The 24653-nt window shown below is 36.8% G+C and overlaps 1 pseudogene; it reads left to right on the top strand.

Annotated features, from left to right (window-relative positions):
* Positions 1-13561: 13561 nt before the first annotated feature.
* LOC118021597 lies at positions 13562-15240 on the top strand (annotated as a pseudogene).
* The last annotated feature ends 9413 nt before the right edge of the window (positions 15241-24653 follow it).

The following is a 24653-nucleotide window of genomic DNA, read 5'->3' as shown; positions in this document are numbered from 1 at the left end:
TAAAGTCATAAAAGTTGGTAAAATTTGAAAAAAAACCCCACATAATATGAAAGTAATAAATCTCAATAAACTCAATAAATGCCTAAGCCTTAACTATATTAATAGGTAGCTTATTTTATAACAGTAAGTTGCTTTATCTTTATCCTTTTCCCCTAATTTTCACATCCCTCCAATCCTCTCCCCTCTGGCTACCACAAGTTTCTCATCCGTCTTTGTGAGTCTGTTTCTGTTTTCTGTTTTCTTTTTTGTTTTGTTAGTTTTCAGTTCCACAGTAAGTGAAATCATATGGCATTTGTCTTTCACTGATTTAGTTCAGTTAACATGACACCTTCTAGTTCCATCCATGCTGTAGCAAATGGTAAGATCATTCTTTTTTAAGACTAATATTCCATTATGTATATTTACTATATCTTAGGGGAAAAGGATTAAGACGTAGCAATTTCCTGTTATAAGTGACAAGGATGAAAAGTACAGCATAGGGAATATAGTTAATGATATTGTAATAGTGTTTATGGTGACAGATGTTAACTACATTTATCATGGTGAGCACTGAGTAGTATATTGAATTGTTGAATCACTATGTTGCACACCTAATTTAACATTGTATGTCAACTCCACCTCAATAATAAAACTTAAAAAAAAACTCTTAAAATAGGTAGTTCTCTGTCAAAAGAGATTTTCTCATACTTTATAAGTTCTCAGTCAGTGGCTTGGTCAGTTGTGTATGTGTATATTTGTGTATGTGTATGTGTGAAATTGATTTCAACAGAGTCAAAGCATGATGCCTCATATAGATATGCTTAATTCCAGAAGGTTCTATTATGGACTGGTTAAGAAAAATTCCAAAGATTTATTTAGATAGGTATTTGAAATGTGTTAAGTGTTACATAATTCAGAACTGTCCGTATCTTTTCTGGCTTATTTTTTCACCTTATGTAATTTGATGAAGATGTTTAAACAATTTTGAAACAAAGATAGAGTAGGTTGCTTTTTTTTTTCTAATTGAGAACCAACTGTGGACTGATGAATTATGTTTTTGTCATTATTATTATTTAAACATATGACCTCATTCCACTTAGAAAAAGGCATAATTGCTGATTTTCTGATTCTAGAGTTAACAAGAAATGGTTATATCAAAGGATAACAGTATCTTTGGTACGAAAAGTACTGACTTGGCAAATAGGTACTTTTAAAAGAAGTATGTTCACTTGTTTAGGAAAAAAATAAAGAATAGTGGAATTTTAGCAAGGACTTATAGGTGAATCCACTTGACACTACTTTGAAGTAACAGGTAGTGTGGTTGGGGTCTTCCCAAGATTAATCTCTGGGAGTCATGTTATCTCATTTTAAGGTTATGGATAAGAATTAAAGCTCATATAATGCTTGATGCTATTGTGAATGTGGAGCCAGGGTTCATAGGGATATGTGCTATGGAAAGAATGCTTGTGTCCCCCCAAAAAAAACTCTTTTATTGATACCACCATCTTCTTTGTACATATATGTTTTTCTTTCTTTAAAATTTTGGGAGGCATTTTCTTCTAACAGACCAAAATATGCTCAAAATCCAGTGTGTGGCACTGATCTATTCACCAGCCTGATCATATTTGATACCACCATCTCCAATGTGAGGCTATTTGAAGGTGGGGATCTTAGAGGGGTAATTAGGTCATGAGGGTGGAGCCCTCTTGGGATTAGTGCTCTTATCCGAAGCCACTAGAGAGCTTGTTTCCACTCCACCATATGAGGATACAAGAAGAAGATGGCCATCTGCAAACTGGGAAGTGTTCTTACCAGAGAATGGATCTGCCGACTCTCTCATCTTGGACTTCTCTGCCACCAGAGATGTAATAAATGAATGTTTCTTGTTTAAGGCACTTAATCTAAGATATACTTGTTACAGCAGCCTGAGCTAAGACATATCGCAAGATCCAAATTATCCACAAATAGAGATAGTTAATGATATTCTTAGAGTATTATTTGGAGAGGAGAGCCCTATTAAATGACAAGAGTAAAAGACCATGCTGATATCAAGTCCTTTGACATTTCTTTAGAGAGATTCGGGCCACATGGGAATGCTGCCAGTCTTCTCCATCTAGGACTTTGGGAAAGTCCTCCCTGTCAACCATGGCTGAGGGATAAAGAAGAAAACAAAGAGTCATGAGTTCCATTTTCCATGCCCATGCCACTTTGAGCTTTAACCTAACCCTGAGTTTACATCTCAAACCTGCATCCCATTCTTTCTCAAATCCACATGGTTAGTAGTCATAGTTCTGTTTTATATCCTACTGAAACAAAAAAACACAAAAACAAAGACTCAGGAGAGGTTAGATATTTCTAAGGTAACAGAGTAAGTGACAGAGGCAAGATCCCAAACCAGAGTTTTCTCAGCCTCAGCCTCATCTTCCTCAGCCATCCCCACCTCCACCATGTGCCACCTCTGGCTTTGTTTCTCTTCATATAGGAAGAGTTAATGAGGTGTGTGTTCCAGGCTGAGATATTAGTGCATCCCCTCTACCAGTCCTTCCAACCATCCTATTTGGCAAGTTCTGGTACTCTTTTCATTTTACAAATGCAGAAACTGAAGTACACAGAGGTGACTCGACTAAGGTCATACACATATGTATTGGAGCCATGCATTTTATTCTGTGCTCTTAACCACCTCATAGCACCCTGTGGTATACTCTATATTTTTACTTATTTATTGTCTGTCTGTTCCACTCTGACTACAATATAAGCTCCAGGATAACCTGGGTTTTTTTCCTTTTTTTTTTTTTTTTTTTTGGCCTTTCTACAAGCCCTAGAAGAGTTCCTACATATTAAAGATTCTTAACATTTATTAAATAAAACATGCTGTCGTTTTGGGGACATAGGAGGGTGATATGACAGATGGGAATTTTCAGGAGTTAAGCCCAAGATAGCTCAATCTGGGACATTTGGAGTGAGATGTTTCCCACCTGCATAGGTGGCTGGCCATCAAGTATTTTCTGGCTGACCTGTCAAGATAATTTCTGAGCTCATGAATAAATAGAATCTTTAAAAAAAGGGATAATTTCTAAGTATGGAAGCTCTGTTTTTCATCCTCCAAGTATCATCCATTCTGGTATGAGCATCTAAGTAAGAGTCATAACCTCTGTGATGGCAGATTTAGGTGTGGTTCTCCTATACTCTTCTTTCCTGTGGGTCTCAGATACAAAGTAACGCAGTATTAAGAATACAATAACCTGTGTCAGATCCACACCTGACAATTCAGACCTTTATAACTTTGAGGAAGTTTCTTAGCATCTCCAGGCTTCAGCTTTGTTCTCTCTAAATCAGGCTTAGAAATATTGAGCTCTCAGAATTTAGTTCATAATCTGATAGTATGAATATAAGTTCAGTAGTGTCCTGGAATTTGGAAGTTGTTACGGTTCTTTTATATCTCATTCCACCTCCTGTTGGAAGTTAGAATTGGAATAGCCAAATTCTTTAGTGTGTTAGACATTGAGAAGCTCCCTAATTTGGGATCAGCACTTCAATTCTTATCATTCCAGGTTTTCATCCCTTAAGATAAATGTGAACAAGACAAAGGTTAAATCCATCTGATGAAAGGCAAAGTCATCATTCTGTAGTTGGAACAAGAGAGAAGAATTGAGGATGAAATTCAATCAATGGTGTTTGAAGGGGTGGACATGGGGCCATATTAAATAAGCAGAAAGTATTTTATTTTATTTTTTTTAAGATTTTATTTATTTATTAGAGAGCAAGAGAGACAGAAACAACATGAGAGAGGAGAGGGTCAGAGGGAGAAGCAGGCTCCCCACTGATCCAGGAACCCAATGTGGGACTCAATCCCAGGACTCCGGGATCATGACCTGAGCCAAAGGCAGTTGCTTAACCAACTGAGCCACCCAGGTGCCCAAGCAGAAAGTATCTTAAAAAATAAATTCTAGTTCTTGTCTGAAACCCTGTCAAACTGATCAGCAAAACAGTACATGTACAGCAATGATTTTCAACATTTTTTTTAAATTTATCAACGCCTGGGAGCTTTTTAAAATATTTGCCCATAATCATCTTCATATTCCTATGAAATTTTAATGCCACAGATATTCTGTGTGTCTGTGGTATTACTTTTCTAAGGCTGCCATAACAAAATTAACACAAATTGCTTAAAGCAACAGAAATTTGTGGTTTCAAAATTCTGGTGGCTAGAAATCTGATAAGATGCTGACATGACCATGCTGTTTCTGAAGGTTATAGAGAAGGATCTTTCTTGCTTCTTTCTAGCTTGCCTTTTAATTTTTTTAATTTTAATTTAATTTAATTAATTATTTATTTTGGTCACCAGTGATCTTGACATTCTTTGGCTTGTAGAAGCATCACTTCAATCATATGGCATTCTCCCTGTGTGTCTCTAACACCATCTTCCCATTGTGCTGGTCTCCAGCCAAACTTCCCTCTTATTACAAATGCCTCAGTCATTGGATTAGGGCCCACCCTAAATCCCATATGACCTCATCTTAACTCGGTTATACCTATAGAGACCCTATTTCCAAATAAAGTCACATTCAGGTTCTGAGTAGACGTGAATTTTTGGAGACATTACTCAACCCAGAATCTGTTTTTGTACTATATGTATTATCATTTGTGCTTTGTACATAAAGAGTAAGAATTTTTGCTGCCCCCCAAGATCCAATTTATACCCTGCTGTGGGTAGTATCACCCCTGATGAAAAATGCATGCTCTAAGACAGGGATAAGCCAGGTATGGTCTGTGGGTCAAATCCAGCCTGTCACTTACTTTTGTAAATACTTATTGGTACACAGCCACACTTATTAATTTGCGTATTTTAATGGCTGCTTCTGTGTTGTATCTCAGTTGCCACACGGACTGTCTGGCTTACAAAGTCTGAAATATTTCATATCTGGCCCCTTTACAGAAAATATTTGTCATGCCCAACTCTAGACTATCACGATTGAGAATGAGACATAGAGAAGTATTTTCATGCACAGAGCAACAACTTATCAAATCATGTCTTGGCTTTATGATTTTATAATATTCATAGGGCCTAAGGTATTGTCATATTGGGGTGTTCACTATGGTAGAACAAAGGAGAGTCAGCAGAGGTCAAGCTAATTCCAGGAGGCTATTTAGGTGGAAGGATGTTTTTATATGTTATGAGTTTAGATGGAATTGGTCATGTCAAGGATGTTAAATAATATCAGGAGAGGCATGCCAGTATTACAAAGCAGTGAGATTGAGTATAAAGTCTGGATACTTGCTTAGATGAGAAGTGGGAAAACTGGTTTTAAAGGGCAGGCAGAAACCATGAAGCAAAGATAAGCTGATTAATAAAATAAAAATTGCTTTAAAAAATACTAATAGCTAAAACTTATATGAAATGAATTTTTTTGCCTGACATTGTTCTAAAACTCTCAATATATTTACTTATTAAATCCTCAAATATGCTGAGTTGAATGTCATTACAATAACAATATCAAAAATAGTATCAGCAAAATAATTTAGCAATAATTGACCATCTACTCTGTAACATAAACCAAACCTCAAAAATAACCCCTCAAGACAGGCCATTTTCTTTCCATTTTACAAATGAGGAAACTGTTGCAAAAAAGAAGGTGTTTGCATGGAATCACAGAAATACATGCAGTGATTGGCAAAGCCAAGAATGGAACCCAGGTTTGTCTTCCACTAAGTGGTTTTTGTTCCTCATTTCTTCAGATTCGCACTGCATGTATAAACATGCAGAAACGAAAGACCAGGAAGTCAATAAAAGTAGAAGAACAAATGGGCAGAAAGAATGGCAATAGGGAAAAGTATTATGATTTATTTTTCTAAAATAAGGGTCTTTTCTTTCTGCCTTGCTGTTATCTTCTGTGTTCTGCTAGGGTTTCCAGACTGTCATAGGTTTGTGTTTGTATATATACTGACAAATTGGCAATTACAATGACAGATGAACACATTAGTTTCATGATGATTCTTTAGGGTAGTCACAAGCTTTTTCCACTTCTGATTAAGTGAATATACTGATAGGATTTGAGACTGATAAGAATTTTAACTGAAATAGAAATATCCAACTCTGCCCCACCATCTCAGTCTTATCAGGAAAAAAAAAAATAAAACATTGGTGTTTCATTCAATTTATTTAATACATTTAGTATCAGCACTGTGCCTGGTATCTGATCCTGCTCTGCTAATCCACCAGGGATGACAGAGTGGGAAGGAGAGTGTCCCTAATTTATGTCTGATAAGAATGCTACCTTATATATTGTTGAGATATTTAAATCAGATAATACCTATAAAGTATTTGGAGTAATACTTGGTACAGTGTAAGTTCTCAACAGCTATTTTTTTTTAAAAAAGGAACAAGAAGAACTAAAGGGACAAGTTGGGAAAGCATCTTGATTAGAGAAACCAGTGAAGGGAAGTACAAGGAAAGTCTAGAGTACAGATGAAGGGTTGCTTTTGAGTCTTTTTGCTTGTAGTCTGAGACAGAACCAGCTGTTTGTGACTGTTTTGTGTCCACAGATTATCTAATACATCTGTAAGTGCTGTCTAGCCTCGCACGAGTAGATACCATGAAGGAGCACTGTGAGTGCTGAGGGAAGCAGTGCTAATTCTTCCTATAGTGAGGAGAAATAAGAATTCACATTTAACTCTCCTTATTGGATTCTCTTTCAGGTAGACTAATTTACATGCCACAAATTGCAGGTTTTCTGTTTGTGTACTTATTCTTTGGTGAAGTGCTATGTAGTAGGCATTTGATGGCTACTACATATATTCAAGTCCTGGTTCCCCAGACCTGTGAATATGTTACCTTGTAAAAAGAACTTTGCAGATATGGATTGGTTAAGGATTTTGAGGTAGATTGTTCTGGATTACCAGATGGGCCCAATGTATTCACAAGTATCCTTATAAGAAAAAGAAGGGAGTAGGGTAATCAGAGTCAGAGAAGGAGATATAAAGGCAAAAGCAGAGGACTAAAGTGATGAGGCATGAGGAGAACTTGCCACTCCTGGCTCCGAAGATGGAGGAAGGGGCCCATGAGCTAAGGAATGTGGGCAGCCTCTAGAAGCTGAAAAAGAGATGGAAATGGATTATCCCATAGAGACTCCACAAAGAGTGCAGCCCTGCCAAAACCTTGAATTTAGCCAAGTCATACACATGTTAGACTTCTGACCTTGAGATTAAGATAATAAATGTGTGTTGCTTTAAACCTTTCAGTTTGTGGTAAGTAGCAATAGGAAACTAATACAAGCCACATACCCTATCCCCAGGCATGTCAACAGACAACGTCCTCAGCCTTCACTGTCTACTTAGATGTCTCATGATTCCCCTTCTCACATCTGAAATAGGTGGAAGATTGCTCTTGACATCCCTAAATACAGTTTGTATTATCAAACGGGAACTCACCAAGCGTGACCTTTTGGACAGAATATAAGTCTGCTAAGGTTGAGATGGCCAAATTCTTTGCCAAAGAAGCATTTTCATGCATTTCTTTGTCCAAGTACAATACGGGACAGAACTGGAAGTGTGCAGTCCTTCTGGGACTCACCCAGAAAGTCTGCCTCTACCCTTAGTATTTTGCATGGCTGTATATGTACATTTCAGGATCAAAATGCTGTCACCCTCCCTTCCTCTTCCAGTACTGCATGTTGGAAGTTATGGATGGAAAGAAAATACAAAAGGTTGAAGTGGGTGGAAATGAGAGTATAAAAAGAAGACATATTTCTGGCTGTCTCACAGTTTATTTTTCACATAATGGCTGTGGACGAAAGTGGCATGGGAATTCTCAGATTTCTGTTTGGTGTAACCACTGTGCTCCCTAACTATGCCAAACAGTAAAAGAAAGCTGAAGGCTTATTTAATTCATTCCCATTCAGCCAGGGCGTTCTAACTCAGATTCTGTGGCTTTTAATCTCAATTCATTCCCATTTATCAGAAGTTCTTTCAGATGCTACCAGGAGGTCTCTTGTTAGCCTTTGTTTCTACTGCTCTTGGACATTTTCATACTTGTAAAAAATTTACACCTTTGTAGACACCTGAAAGGAGGCATATTAGTCTAGATCATATCATCTTAACCCACAGTTACCTCCCTTTGTTTGAATTTATTTTTAAAACCAAAGGAAATCTTTTTGCCAGACAAAAATTAATATGATAGAAACTTGCTAAAAAGTTAGGATTTAGATTTGTGTGTTCTCTCATGTCATTCCACAAATTCTGTAGCCATTATTACATGGGAAACTTGTTATAACATTCCAGGACTTAAAAATTAGGTATATATATAGTGAGTTCATTTCAGAACATCTCTAAAGCTTTTATTTCTGCAGAAAAAAATCCAAATCATCCACAGAGAGATTAGAGTTGTCAGGATTTCTTTGTTATAACTGTGGTGTGCCTGCCAATTCCATTGTATTCCTCATGTCAGGCTTTCTCAATCCTGATGCAATTGACTTTTTTTTATTATTATTATTATTTGAGTATAGTTGACACATAATGTTACGTTAATTTCAGGTGTGTAACATAGTGATTTGACAAGTTTATATGTTAGGCTGTGCTTACCACAAGTGTAGCTACCTTCTGTCACCATACAACACTGTTACAATAGCATTGACTATATCCCCTATGCTGTACCTTTTATTCCCTTGACTTACTCATTCCATCACTGGAAGCCTGTATCTCCAACTCCTCCTCACCCAGTTTTCCCATCCCCCAACCTCACTCCCCTCTGGCAAACATCCGTTTGTTCTCTGTATTTATAGGTCTGATTCTGCTTTTTGTTTGTTTATTCATTTGTTACATTTTTTGGTTGCCACCCGTAAGTGAGATTATGTGGTATTTATCTTTATCTTATCTCACTTAGCATACTCTCTAGGTTCATCCATCCATAGTATTATATAGTCTCTCCATATTGTCACAGAGGTGGATAATTCCTTGTGGAGAGCTGAGCTGACCTATGCTTTGTGGAGCATTTAGGAGCATTCCTGGCCTATACCCAGTAGATGCAATAATGACAGCTAAAAGTGTTTCCAGACACTGACAAATGTCCCCTGGGAAGAGTGGGGTTACAACATTATCTCCAGGTGAAAACCACTGGCATATGAAAATTAGGATCAAAAGGTCTAGGTTCTAGGTCTGGATTCTGTTCTGACACTGCCACCTAAAATGTGTGTTCTAGTCAGAGAGAAAATGCCCATGAGTGAAATCAGAGAGGTGTTTATTAAATGCTGCAACATGTTAGAAAGCACACAGCATTCCCCTTGGAATCACAAAGTTCTGTCATCGCATACAGGAGGAATCCATTTCCCTTTTACCTTACCCCAGACTGAGTACTGTTGCTCCCACAGGCACAGTGGTCAGCAGAATTGTGCACCCATGGGTTGTCAGAATGACAGAAGTCAGAGGTGGTGCAGGGCAGACCCTGGACCAGCTGCAGCAGTGGTAATCATCAGCACTGAGTCAGAAGCTACAAAAGCAAGTATTAACAGTGACACTGGGATATAGCAACTAACACAAGGACAGAGGATGCCTAAAGCTACGTTTCGAAGGCACATAGAAATAACAGTGGTTGGTCAAATCTTAAAATGGCCAAAGTGAGCTGAGGTTCCAAACTGAGCTTGGATCAGAGAGATGATTTATGAAGGAAGCAGTGCTAAGGTTAAGGAGCAATCATGCACATTGATACCATAGACAGATGATTCAGCTCCTGATATAGCCCAGCAATATTTGAAGGGATGGGAGAAGTTACCTTAAAGAGGGTTTAAGTTTTGAGTACGTAACTAGGGAAAATAAAATAACAGTATCTGGGCATTTAAATTATAATAGGCTCATTTGAATCCATAGGCTATTGAGAACTAAGTAGAGTTATGTGCAAATCAATGAACTATCATTTAAATGAGTATTCTTGCTCACCTTATATAGTACAAATACATGAATTCAGTAGTTCAAACTACTAATAAAAAATGAAGACCTAGAAAAAATTTTAGTGACTCTTCACTCTATTTTATGATTACCAAGACAAATTCAAAATTGATTAGTAAGTCATGGTTTTGTCTTTCCTCATTTTAATAAATTTATTCTTAAATGAACTTATAGTCTTAGCCTACCATTGTCTGTTTGAAGTTTACTTGGTCCTTTAAAGGTAAAAATGCAATTATGTATTAGTGATTATATTATTCATGAGTCTTGGCATACATAGCTTAATATATGATTAAAGTATAAGAGTTTCAAACATGGAACATTAAGAGAATATACTGAAGTATTCAGGTAAGTTAGGATAATCATAGTTAATCAACCTCACTAAGCATACAGTATCACCTATGTAGTGACCCAATAGGAATCTTTAACATATAGTGCAAATCTTAGAGATGTAAATAGTGGTAGTGTAAAACTTCTTAATATGGCATAGTGACCATACCTTCTTATTTCTTCTTCTTTAAATTCCATTAAAATGTCAGTAAGAAAAAATTCACAAAGACAAAAAGAAAAGGAGAAGAGATAATAGCAGATAAGTAATTCTAACAATTTGCAAGATATAAATGAGATGAAAGAGCAGTCACTTGCTTGGTTAATGGAGGAGATTTATAACTTGGGTGACTAGAGGTTAATACTAATAAAAGGCAAATCTACTTTTTTCCCATAGAATCCCCCAAATGCTCAGGGATTGGAAACCCAGCTTACCCCAGGAGTAGTAGGCCAGGGGCTAAGTTGAAACCATAAGAATTTGTTGAAAATATGGATATGGAATGTTTAGACCAGTCAACTATCCCTTCTGTTGGTGGGAGACTAGACATAGAGCAGACTTTGAGACTTTAGTGATATGAGAGACAGGGTAACCAGGATACATGAGAGAAGACATAGAGAAGATGTGGGAAGAAAAGACAGTTGTTGAAGATAAAGATTAGATGAAAATCTACATAGATATTTGGGCACCCACCTCTCTTGCTGTACCCATTTTTAGAATGTTAAGTAGCTGGGATTATGGCTCATCTTAACTAAGGCACGGCATCAGAGGACTAGAGAATCTAAACCACCCCAGAAAAAAGGGACATCTATATGTCAACAACTGTGTATTATCCTCAATTTAAAAAGCTACCTTTTCATATATTCACACTATAATAAACCCAATGGTTGATAAGCCCTGACCACTTACACAGAAATTCCAATCAAATTTTTAGTGTCCCACTTTTAAAAAATGAGTCCCCTTATAAAATTCCTAAAAGATAACATAGGGGAAAACCTGGATGCCCTTGGGCACAGTGATGCCTTTTTAGCTACAACACCAGAAACGACCCATGAAATATATAACCAATAAGCATGACTTCATCAAAATCTTCCCTGTGCAAGACAATGTCAAGAAAATTAGAAGATAAGTCACAGAATGGAGAAAATATTTGCAAAAGACAACTGATAAAGGATGTTATCCTAAATATACAAAGAAATCTCAGAAGTGCCTGGGTTGCTCTGTTGTTAAGCGTCTGCCTTCGGCTCAGGTCATGATCCCAGAGTCCTGGGATCAAGCCCCACATCAGGCTCTCTGCTCAGCGGGAAGCCTGCTTCTCCCTCTCCCACTCCCCCTGCTTGTGTTCCCTCTCTCGCTGTGTGTGTGTCTCTCTCTGTCAAATAAATAAATAAAATCTTAAAAAAAAAAAAAAACTATACAAAGAGATCTCAAAACTGAACAGTAAGAAAACCACCCAATTAAAATGGCCAAAGACCTTAGCAAACACCTTACCAAAGAAGATATACAGACAGATGTAAAAATAAGCATATAAAAAGATGGTCCAGATCATATGTCATCATAGAAGTGGAAATTGAATGAATCACACTTATTAAAATTCCTGAAATCAAGAATACTGACAACACCAAATGCTGGTAAGGATATGGAACAGCAGGAATTCTCATCCCATTCCTAATGGGAATGCAAAATGGTACAGCCACTTGAGAAGACAGTTTGGTGGATTCTTACAAAACTAAACATACTCTTATCATATGATCTAGCAGTCTTGCTCCTTGGTATTTACCCAAATAAGTTGAAAACTTATGTCCACACATAAATCTGTACACAGATATTCATAGTGGTTTTATTCATAATTGCCAAAACTTGGAAGCAACCAAGATGTCCCTCGTAGATGAATTTATAAATAAACTGTGATACATACAGAAAATGGAATATTATTCAGTGCTCTAAAGAAATGATGTATTAAAGTGTGAAAAGACATGGAGGAAACTTAAATACATGTTACTAAGTGAAACAAATCAATTTGAAAATGTTACATGCTATATTATTCCAACTCTATGACATTTTGGAAAAGACAAAATGGTGGAGACAATAAAAAGATCAGTGGTTACCAGAGGTTATGGGACAGGGGAGGGATGAATAAATAGAGGATGGGGAATTTTTAGGGTAGTGAAATTACTCTGTGTATTATAATGGTGAAAATATGTCATTATACATTTGTACAAACCCATAGAATGTACAACACCAATTGCACAAACCCATAGAATGTACAACACTAAGGTAAACTATGAACCTTTGGTGATTATGATAAGTCAATGTAAGTTCATCCTTAGTAACAAATGCATCACGTTGGTGAATAATGCTGTAATGGGGGAGGCTATTCAGGTGTAGCAGAAGGGTATATGGACAATCTCAGTACCTTGATCACAAGTTTGTTATGAACCTAAAACTACTCTAAAAAATTAAGTCTAAAAATATGAAATGAAGAATGCTATAGATTCTAAAATAGTCATGGGAATGAGAAATGAACAAGTAGAGGAATTAATATTAAATTATAAAAGATGTGTAGTGACATGGAAAATGCCTATGATATAATATGAAAATAAATTACCAAAATAATAAAAAGATTCCTGGAATTTTTAGTATGGAAAAACAGAAAAGGGAGAAGAATTTAAAAAAACTAGAATAAATATAGAAAATTGTCTGAAGAAAGGACAACTTAAAAAAAGTCAACTATAATTACGGTCATTAGAGAGACAAGATATGAAATAAGATGTTCTGGAAAACAAAAGGAAACAATCAGAACAAGAATGAACTCTTTGTAATTATAAATAGAATACTTGAATATTCTGGTTCCAGGAAGATGCACTATATAAACTTTTTCCTTCTTCTTCCTGCTAAGAATGACTAAACATTATATATTAAACAAATGAAAGAAGACTCTGAAAGGTATTTGATAAAGAAGGTAGACTGACTAGGGACCTTGGAACCCAAGGAACAACACAGTGATGATAGTCTTGGGTTTTTGGATTTTGTTTTGTTCTGTTTTTTGTCTTATACATCCATACAGGTTCTAGAGAAGCTGGCAACTGGGAAATGTCAACAGGTGCAGGGAAAAAAAAATGCCTGGAAAAAGTGTTTTCTTTCTAGCCAAAAGATAGGAAAGAGGGAGCCTAACAAAAGAATACTTTTAGACAATAACTGCCCTACTCCAGACAAACACCAAAGGAAAACTGTAGTCCTCTTCCTACTCCTTCTAGCCAAGGTCATGTGGAGCCTAGACTTCTACCCTTGGCAGGCTATAACAAAATACTCCCAAGCTCCATAGTGTCAGTGTAGATCACACAGGAGACTGGATCTCTACCCCCCATTCAGGGGCAATGTGGTAGCCTTTCCCTCCCTGCTGGGGTGATGTGACAGAAGATGTGACTCCTACTGGAGTCAGGATTTTCACCACCCCCCCTCAGCAGGAGTAAGGCAAAGAAGAAAGGAGACTTAAAATTGAGTGAGAAAAATCCACAAACAGATTTCAACACCAAGATGACATAGATATTAGAATTCTCTGACATGGTTTTTAAAGGTTTTCTTACATTGACCATCTAAGAGTAACAGTGAAAGAAGCAATAATCTCTCCCCGTCCTCTCCTCCCTCTGCTTGGCAGCAACTATGCATGAATGCATTTCCATCCATGTTGACCAGGCTGGTGTCCCCAATGCCTGCTGAGAGCTCTTATTGCCTAGAACACAGCATCCAGCCCAATGGTCAGAAGCCAAGTGACAAGACCATTGGGGAAAGAGATGACTTCTTCAACACCATCTTCAGTGAGATGGGTGCTGGCAAGGTTGCGCCCAAGGCAGAGTTTGTAGACTTGGAACCCAGAGTCATTGATAAAGTTCACATTGGCACCTACCACCAGCTCTTCTACCCTGAGCAGCTCATCACAGGCAAGGAAGATACTGCCAATAACTATGCCCGAGGGCACCACACTGTTGACAAGAAGATCGTTGACCTTGTCTTGGACTGAATTTGGAAACTGGCCGACCAGTGCACAGGTCTTCAGGGCTTCTTGGTTTTCTGCAGCTTTGGAGGGGAAAGTGGTCCCAGGTACACCTTGCTTCTGATGGAATGTCTCTCTGTCAATTATGGCAAGAAGTCCAAGCTGGAGTTCTGCATTTACCCAGCCCCCCAGGTTCCCACAGCTGCAGTTGAGCTCTACAACTCCATCTTCACTACCCACACCACTTTTGGGGAACTCTGATTGTGTCTTCATGGTATACAATGAGGCCATCTATGACATCTGTCCTAGAAACCTCGATATTGAACACCCAACCTACACTAACCTAAAGAGCTTGTTAGGTCAAATTGTGTCCTCTATCACTGCTTCCCTCAGATTTGATGGAGCCCTGAATGTTACCAGACCAACTTGGTGTCCTATCCCTACATCCACTTCCCTCTGGCCACATATCCCCCTGTCACCTCTGCTGAGAAAGCCTGCCATGAACAGCTTTCTGTAGCAGAAATCACCAATGCATGCTTTGAGCCAGCCAACCAGATGGTGAAATGTGACCCTTGCCATGATAAATGCCCTGTTTTCTGCCTGTTGTACTGCAGCGACATGGTTCCCAAAGATGTCAGTGATGCCATTGTTACCATCAAGACCAAGCATACCATCCAGTTTGTGGACTGGTGCCCCACTGGCTAAAAATGTGGGCATTAATTACTAGCTCCCCACTATGGTACCTGGTGGAGACCTGGCCAAAGTATAGCAAGCTGTGTTCATGCTGAGCAACAGCACAGCCATTGCTGAGGCCTGGGCTCACCTGGACCACAAGTTTGACTTGATGTATGCCATTTGTGCCTTTGTTCACTGGTATGTGGGTGAGGACATGAAGGAAGGGGAGTTTTCTGAGACCTATGAGGACATGGCTGCCCTTGAGAAGGACTATGAGGAGGTTGGTGTAGATTCTGTTGAAGGAGAAGGTGAAGAAGAAGAAGAGGAATACTAAAGTTAAAAATGTCACAAAGGTGCTGCTTTTACAGAGAAGCTTATTCTGTTTTGAACATTGAAAATTGTCCTGATAGTTAATTTGTATGTAGCAATGTGTAGTAACATATACAGTTATTGACGTATGCTTTAAAACACAGTGCTTCATTAGAGACCCAAGGTGTCCATTCCTCTGATGGGTTTGAATAAAGTATTCCCTGTCTTAGGTGAAAAAAAAATTATCTGATACAATTTTTAAAGCAACCATAATGAAAATACTTCAGGGAGCATTTATAAACACAAATGGACAAATGGAGAAAAATAGGAAGTCTCAACAAGGAGGTAAAATATCAGAAATTAAAGAGTAAAATGTCAAATATTAAAGAGCAACCAAATGAAATTTAGAAAAAAAATATAATAATCAAATATTTTTTTAAAAAAAGGGTAAATGGGCTAACACAATATGATGGAGAGGGAAGAAGAAAGAATCTGTGACCTTTGAAAGAGAACAATAGAAATTACCAATCTAAACAACAGAGATCAATTAGGCCAAAAGGAACAAAAAAACAAAAACAAAAGAACACTGCAAGAACCTGTGGGACTATAACAAAAGATTTGCATTGTTGGAACCCCAGAAGGAGAAGATAAAATGAATGAGGCTGAAAAATATTTAAGGAAATAATGAGTTCAAACTTCCCAAACTCAGCAAGAAGCTGAGTAAGCCACATGCAGAATAAGCCCAAAGAATTCCAGGCCAAAGCATTTTATAGTGAAGTTTCTGCAAACTGACAAAGGAAAAAAACTCTTGAAAGAAGACAGAGAAATTATGCTTTACCTGACAAAGAAAAACCATTCCAATGGCAGTAGATTTCTCATCAGAAACCATGATGGCCAGAAGGAAGCACCACAATATTTTTCAAGAGCTAAACATGAAGAACCATCAACTGAGAACACTATACTTACTGAAAACATCTTCAGGAGTGAAAGGAAATCAAACCATTCTCAGATGAAGGAAAACTATGATAATTTTTTGCCAAGAAATCTATCCTAAAAGAATAATAAAGGAGGTTTTCTAAATAAAATTAAATGATAAGAAATCTTGGAACATCAAAAAGATAATACAGAAAGAAAAAAATAAAAGGGCATATGCAGTACATTTTCCTGCTCCTCTTGAGTTTTCTAAGTTATATTTAATATTTGAAACAAAAATTATAACACTTTGAAATGTTTTCATAGTATGTAGAGAGTAATACTTAAGAAACTACATTATATATAGGGAAAGGGAAAGGTACATAAAAGGAAAGAAGTTTTCCATGCTTTACTTTAGTGGGTAAAATGTCAACACCATAAGACTTATTAAGTTGTGAATATATGATACAATATCTAGAACAACCATTATAAAGCTGAACAAAGTGATACACTAAAAAGAACCATAGATATACCAACATGGAATTATTTTTAATGTTTAAGTAAGCAACCAGAAGTCAGGAAAAAGAAAACAGAAAAAGAAAAATCAGAGTGAACAGAAAACAGATTTAAACCTTAATATACCAATAATTACATTTAATATAAATGGTCTCAAAGGGCTAATGAAAATACATGGGCAGAGTGGGGAAAAAAAATGACCCAACTGTATGTTGGCAACAATTTAATACAATGGTATATATAGGTTAAAGGTAAAGAAAAAGTAAACCATCAAACATTTAACCAAAGAGAAGCAACTATAGCTCTGTTAATATCAGTTCAAGTAGACCTGAGATCAGAGAAAATTACCAGAGACAGGAGAACATTACATAATGATAAAAGGTTCTGTCTCCAAGAAGATACAGCAATCCTCCATTTGGATGCACCCATTAACAGAGTTGCAATATATTGTAAAGCCAAAACTGTAAAAGGTAACAGGAACATGCCCAAACTAAACATCACACTTCTAAATAATGGGTCAAAGAGAAGTCTTAAGGGAAATTAAAAAAGAAAAAAAGTATGATGACCTGAATGAAAATAAAAATGAAAAAAAAATCTTTATGGGATAATCCAAAGTAGTGCTTATAAGGAAATACATAGCAATTCATGCTTGTATCAGAAAATAGGGAAAGTATCAAATCAATAATCTAAGTCCCCAAATCAAAGAACTGAGGGTGTGGGATAAGAAAATTAATGGAAAACAGTCAGAAAAAAGAAAATAATAAAGACATGATCAGAAATCAAGGATAATTAAAACAGAAAGAGAGAAAAGCAATGAAGAATCTAGTTCTTTAAAAATATCAGTAAAATTGGCAAGTCTCTTACAAGATGAACAAGAGAAAAAAAAAAACACAAATAACTAAGACTAGGCATAAAAGAGGAGATGTTATTTCAGGCCCTGCAGATAGAAAAAGATAATAAGGGAATAATACATGCAATTCTATATACTTAAATTTCATAGCTTAAATAATATGAACCAATTCCCCCAAAAGTACAAATACCACAGTTCATCCCAAATAAAATAATTAATTTGAATGCCCTAATAACTATTAAGGAAATTGACTTCATAGTTAAAGATTTTCCCAAAGAATATATCTCCAGGCCTAGATGATTTCAATGAAAAATTCTATGAAACAGACAAGGAACAATGACACCAATCCTACATAATCTCTTCCAGGAACTAGAAGAGGAGTAAATACTTCCCAAATGAATTTATGAAGCTAGAATTACTTTTATACCAAAACCAGACAAATACAAGAAAGGAAGAGAGAAATGAATTATTTTTTTAAAGATTTTATTTATTTAATTATTTGACAGAGAAGGAGAGAGAGCACAAACAGGGGGAGTGGCAGAGAGAGCAGCAGTCTCCCAACTCAGGGAGCCCAAAGTAGGGCTTGATCCCAGGACCCTGGGATCATGACCTGAGCCAAAGGCGGATGCTTAACCAACTAAGCCATCCAGGCACCCCGAAAGGAAGGAATTATTAACAAACATTAGCAAGTAGAATTCAGAAATACATACAAAGCATTATACATCATGATCAAATGAATTTATTTCAGGTATCAAGGCTGAGAGTTTATTCAAAAATCAATCAGTGTAACCCACCATATTAACAAGCTAAAGAAGAAAAATCTCATGAATGTATCAGTTGGTGCAGAAAAAATCATTTCATGAAATTCAACACACCTTCAGGATAAAAAGACTGATAAAAATAAGAATAGAGGAAAAGTTTCATAATTTGATAAAGAGTATTTACAAAATACTGACAAGTTTTTTTTTTTTAATATTTTATTTATTTATTTGAGAGGGAGAGAATGAGAGACAGAGAGCACAAGAGGGAAGAGGGCAGAAGGAGAAGCAGACCCCCTGCCGAGCAGGGAGCCCGATGTGGGACTCGATCCCGGGACTCCAGGATCATGACCTGGGCCGAAGGCAGTCGCTTAACCAACTGAGCCACCCAGGCTCCCGACAACAACTTTTTAAATTACAGTATAGTTGATATGTGTTTCATGTGTATTACATATTGATTTGACAATTATAAATTGCAAAATCCTCACTATAATAAGTGTAGTTACCATCTGTCACCACACAGAGTTACTACAATGTTAGGATTATTGGTTTTATTCCCTATGCTGTCTGTACTTTTCATCCCTATGACTTATTTACTTTAAACTAGGAGTTAGTATCTTTTAATTCCCTTCACCTATTTTACCTATTCCCTTCCCCTTTCCCCTATGGCAACCACTAGTTTTTTCTCTGAGTCTGTTTCTCTTTTTGTTGTTGTTGCTGTTGTTTGTTTCTGTGTTCGTTTTTTTTTTTTCTTTAGATTCCACATATAAGTGAAATTATATGTATTTGTCTTTCTCTGTGGAACTTATTTCACTTAGCATATAATACCCTTTAGGTTCATCTATGTTGTTGTGAATGGCAAAATTTTATTCTTTTCTATGGCTGAGTAATACTCCATTGTGTGTGTGTATGTGTGTACCGTATCTTCTTTATTCATTCATCTATGAATGGAAACTTAGGTTGCTTCCATATCTTGGCTATTGTAAATAATACTGCAATAAACATAAGGGTGCATATATTTCTTCAAATTAGTGTTTTTGTTTTCCTTGAGTAAATACCCATAGTGGGATTACTGGATTGTATGATATTTCTACTTTCAGTTTTTTGAGGAAAATATACTGTTTTCCACAGTTTCCACCAATTTATATTCCCACCAGTAGTGCACGAGGGCTCTTTTCTCTACACTTGTTATTTCTTGTCTTTACTAACCATTCTGACTGGTGTGAGGTAATATTTCATTGTGGTTTTGATATGCATTTCCCTGATGATTAGTTATGTTGAGCATCTTTCCATGTGTTTGTTGGTCATCTATAAGTCTTTTTTGGAAAAAAAATTGTCTATTCAGGTCCTCTGCCCACTTTTTAATTGGATTATTTGGTGTCTTGGTGTTCAGTTGTGTGAGTTCTTCAGATATTTTGGATATTAACCTCTTGTCAGATATATCATTTGCAAATATCGTCTCCCATTAAGTAGTTCACCTTTTGGTTTTGCTGGTAATTTCCTTTGCTGTGCAAAAGCTTTTTATTTTGATGTATTTCCAATTGTTATTTTTGCTTTTTTTTTTTTTTAAGATTTTATTTATTTATTTGACAGAGAGAGACACAGCGAGAGAGGGAACACAAGCAGGGAGAGTGGGAGAGGGAGAAGCAGGCTTTCCGTGGAGCAGGGAGCCTGATGCGGGTCTCGATCCCAAGACCCTGGGATCATGACCTGAGCTGAAGGCAGACGCTCAACAACTGAGCCACCCAGGCGCCCCTATTTTTGCTTTTGTTTCCTTGCCTGGGAAGGCATGTCCGGAAGAATATTGCTAAGCTTAATGGTAAAAGACTGAATGCTTTCCCCATAAGATCAGGAACAATTAAGACCATTAGAAGCTATTACTTCACAAAATGAGAACAAATAAAATTTTAAAAAATATGTATCAAATGCTGGAAAATATGCAAAGAAATGGAATCCACCATATGTTGCTGACCAGAATGTAAAATGGTACAGCCACTCTAGAAAACAGTTTTATAGTCTCTGAAGAAGCTAAACATAGTCTTACTATATGACCCAGCAATTTCACTCCTGGAATATCCCAGAGAAATGAAAACTTTTGTTCCCACAAAAACCTGTATAAGATTATTCCAGCAGCTTTATTTATAATAGCAAAGACTGGAAACAATTAAAATGTCTTTTAATAGGAGAATGATTACACAAACTGTGGTGCTCCCATACCATGGAATACTGTTCAGTGATAAAAAGGAATTAACTATTGATACACTCAACAACTTAGATGGTTGCCTTTCTGAGTAAAAATAATGCCAATCTCAAAGGGTCACATACGCTATGATTCCATTTATGTAACATTCTCAAAATAACAAAATTATACAAATGGAAAACAGATTAATGGCTTCCAGGCAAAGAAATGGTGGGTGGTAGGGCAAGAGTGTGTGGGGGGGATAAGGGTAGCTCTAAATGGTAGCACGGGAGGTACCTTTGTGGTGGTAGAGTACGTCTGTATCCTGATTGTGGTGGCAGTTACACAGATCTACACAAGTGATGAAACAATGTGCACACATTGTATTGATGCTAAATTCCTGGCTTTGAGTTTATGCTTTAATGGGGAAAGTGTGACCCTTAGGAGAAGCAGGGCGAATGGTACCTCTCTGTACTACCATTGCAAGTTCTGTGAATTTATAATTATTTCAAGATAAAAGTTAAGAAAAGTAGTCCTGTCAGTTTTAAAAGTTGTAACATGAAACTAAGGTAGGCTCTTGAAAAGTATGAGACAAAGACAGAATATAAGAAAAAAATAAAAAATAAAAAAATTATGAATCTAAATTGTGGAGTAAACATCCTATTAATAGAAATGATAAAAGACAGGATATAGGAAATCTATGAGAAAGAATCACTGAAGAAATAATACCCCCCAAAATGCCCAGTATTCAAAGGCATAAGTCTTAGCCTCCCAGGTTTTACTGAATATCCATCATCATAAATGAAAAAATATGAAGCCATATTCTATTATTACAAACTATCAGGGCATGAGTTAACAAAAAGACAAGCAGAATTGTCTTATGAATGACATTAGAGGTTCAGGTTTGCCTCACGTTGCTTAACTCTCTAGAGCAATTAAAATGTTGCAAATTATATTATCAATACACATAGACAATTAATTAAGTCACAACAGAATTTCCATATAGCTCTCCTTTGTCTTGTAGGGGATGAATGGGAGACCTATGGTAGAAGCTGCAGAACTATAGACAATAATGCTTAGTACTTTGTGTCCAATAAACTTTACAATAAACCATCTTTCAGTTCAGTATTACCTTCTGTATTTTTTTATACTAAATCATATATAATTCAGGAGCAAGTTGTGTTTATAGAGTAATTCAACATTACTTTTTAGTTTTTGGTCTTTAGTCATATGTCCGCATTTTCTACATGATTTATCAACATTTATATGGATCACTATTTTGCTATCTGGGAAGTTCTGAGAGTATAAGCTAACATGGAAAAGTGGAATTGAGAAGACAAGGTAAAAAGGAAGGGTAAAAGAAAAATAACAACAGGCAAAGCTAATAGTTTAAATAAAGAAATGAAAGTAGAAATCAAAAGGATGGATTAACAAGTGCTCGCCACTTTAGCAGAAATATAAATATGAAAAAATGTCTTTAAAGAACAAAGATGCAACACTTCTGAGACTATGTTTGGTATATGAATATAAAACCAGAATTTAATTTTTCTATCTGCAGATAAAAAGCTTCTTAAATTTAAAGAATTAAAATCTGAATCTTTATATAAAGAATGAAATTTATGTCCAACAGTTACTGCCTAGAGTTCTGGTAATAATATTATGATCCATACAATATATATGCATATGAAATTTGAATATACAAGATTTACACCACAGGATATTATAATGCCAAGGAAGATTTCAGTATTTATGGAGCCAATAAGACCAGTTTAAAAGCTTGGTAAATATATTTATGGACACAGGCTACAATCTGTATTGCAAACAGCAGTTCGGTACAAAATAACCTAATAAACTTTAAATGTGAGCACATAATCTTACTTTCTATTATAATAATAGTTTAAACACCAGATTTAGGGAGCTTTACAAACAAACATATCACAGATGATTTTGTTTTTTTAAAACATGTGAAATAGATTCTTTAATAATTCCAGAGACCATTAAATTCCGTTACAATGATGTGGATGTTCGGGGCGCCTGGGTGGCTCAGTCGTTAAGTGTCTACCTTCGGCTCAGGTCATGGTCCCAGGGTCCTGGGATCGAGCCCCACATCAGGCTCCCTGCTCCGCAGGAAGCCTGCTTCTCCCTCTCCCACTCCCCCTGCTTGTGTTCCCTCTCTCTCTGTGTCTCTCTCTGTCAAATAAATAAAATTTTAAAAAAACAATGATGTGGATGTTCAAGTTTCTTTTACACCAAAAGGCAATAAAAAATTGGGGTTGTAAATCATGTGGATACCGGAGCTAACTTAAGGATGAAGAATTATCAGCAAAAATGTTTAACAACCTTCCCAAGTTCACACAATGAATTTCTATCAGTCGATATTAGAAACCAAAGTTTCTATTAGCAAGAACATGTTTAGGGAAAATTGTTCAGTCCTTATTTATAACATGAGTGTGGTGGCACCCAACAAGATGATATGTCCCAGTCTTCCCTGAAGGGAGGTGAGACAGATGACTGAATTCTGAGAAATGAAATGTTGGGTAGGCGATACATGCCATTTATAGGCTATTGCCTAATGCTTCCCAAATAGCCCTCCATGCTGGCTATATGCCTTTCTCTGCAGAAAGGATGGCATAACCAGTCATAGGAAGGAGCTCTCTTGGGTGACTACAGCCTCATTTCCTGCTCACCCTGACATTCTGCTACCCACATCGTACTCAGATATGCATAAGAAATAAACCTTTATTTTGTTAAGCCTGTTATTTTGGCAGTTGTTACACAAGTTAATCTAACCACACTGGCAACGATCTCATTCATTTTTTGACAGAAAAAAACACACTTTTAAAATTTTAATCTAAAATGCATCAATTAACACACACTAGGATGGATATAAGCAAAAAGATGGACAGTTACAAGTACTGGCAAAGATGTGGGGAAATTGGAATCTCATACGTTGCTGGTGGGAATGTAAGTTGGTACAGCTGCTATGGAAAACAGTTTGGCAGTTCTTCAAAAAGTTCAATATAGAGTTACCCATTTGACTCAGCAATCACACTGTTGGGTACATACCCCCCCCCCCCCAGAAAAGAAAACATGTCCATATAAATGCTTACACAGGAATGCTTGTAGCAACATTGTTCATAACGGCCAAAAATGTGGACCCAGCAGTTCCACTCCTAGGTAATCACCCAAGAGAATAGGAAACATATGTTCATATAAAATCTTGTAAATGAGGGTCACCTGGGTGGCTCAGTTGGCTAAGCATCCAACTCTTGATTTTGGCTCAGGTCATGGTCTCAGGGGTCTGCGATTGAGCCCCACATCAGGCTCTAGGCTCAGGAAGGAATATGCTTAAGACTCTCTCCCTCTGCCCCTCCCCCTGCTCTCTCTCATGTGTTCTTTCTCTAAAATAAATAAAAATCTTTTTAAAAATCTTGCAAATGATTGTTCACAGGAGCATTGTTCATAATAGGCAAAATCTGGAAATCCAGATTTCCATTAACTGGTGAATACATAAACAAAATGATGTATTTTCATACAATGGAATATTACTTAGCAATAAAAAGGAGTGAAATACTTATTATGCTACAATGTATATAAACAGCAAAAACACTGCTAAGTGAAAGAAGCTATCACATATGATTCAATTTGCATAAAATATCTAGAATGGGCAAATACATAAAGAGAATACATTATTAGTTGCTTCAGAATGAGAGGAGGGGTTGGGGAGGGAAATGGAATTGGCACCCAGGGGATAGGTTTTTTTAAGGGAGATAAAAAGAAAAAAATAGTTGTGGTGATGGCTGCACAATGTGGTGAATATCTCAACAGCATTATATCTCAATGAAACTTTTAAAAAAGGAAGAAAGGAGAGAGGGAGCTTTGTGGTCTAGATGATAGCTGCTCATGGGAATACATCCTATTGCAAAACTAATGTTTTATTTCTCATCTTAGATGTAAGACAGGATTTCAAATCAGAAGTTTTTCTGACCCCTCTATTCTCTGGCAACTTCCCCATTTCCATGGAAGCAGGCGAAACTTGCCATAGTAGACTTGACATTACATGTTCTCTTCTTAATTCTGTCTTCATCAACCTCCCCTGCAAACTACTGTCCAGGAGCAGACTACTAGCCCCTTGAAGAGGGAGCTTCCTGATCCTAGAAACTGAAAAGAGAGCTCCTCAACCCTCTACCCTAGTTCGTAACTGGGAGCAGTGAACAGGAGCA

Source organism: Mirounga leonina, unplaced genomic scaffold (assembly GCF_011800145.1).
Source record: "Mirounga leonina isolate KUSES-001 unplaced genomic scaffold, KU_Mleo_1.0 Mir_175, whole genome shotgun sequence".
Lineage (NCBI taxonomy): Eukaryota > Metazoa > Chordata > Mammalia > Carnivora > Phocidae > Mirounga > Mirounga leonina.
This window is presented reverse-complemented; position numbering and strand designations above follow the sequence as displayed.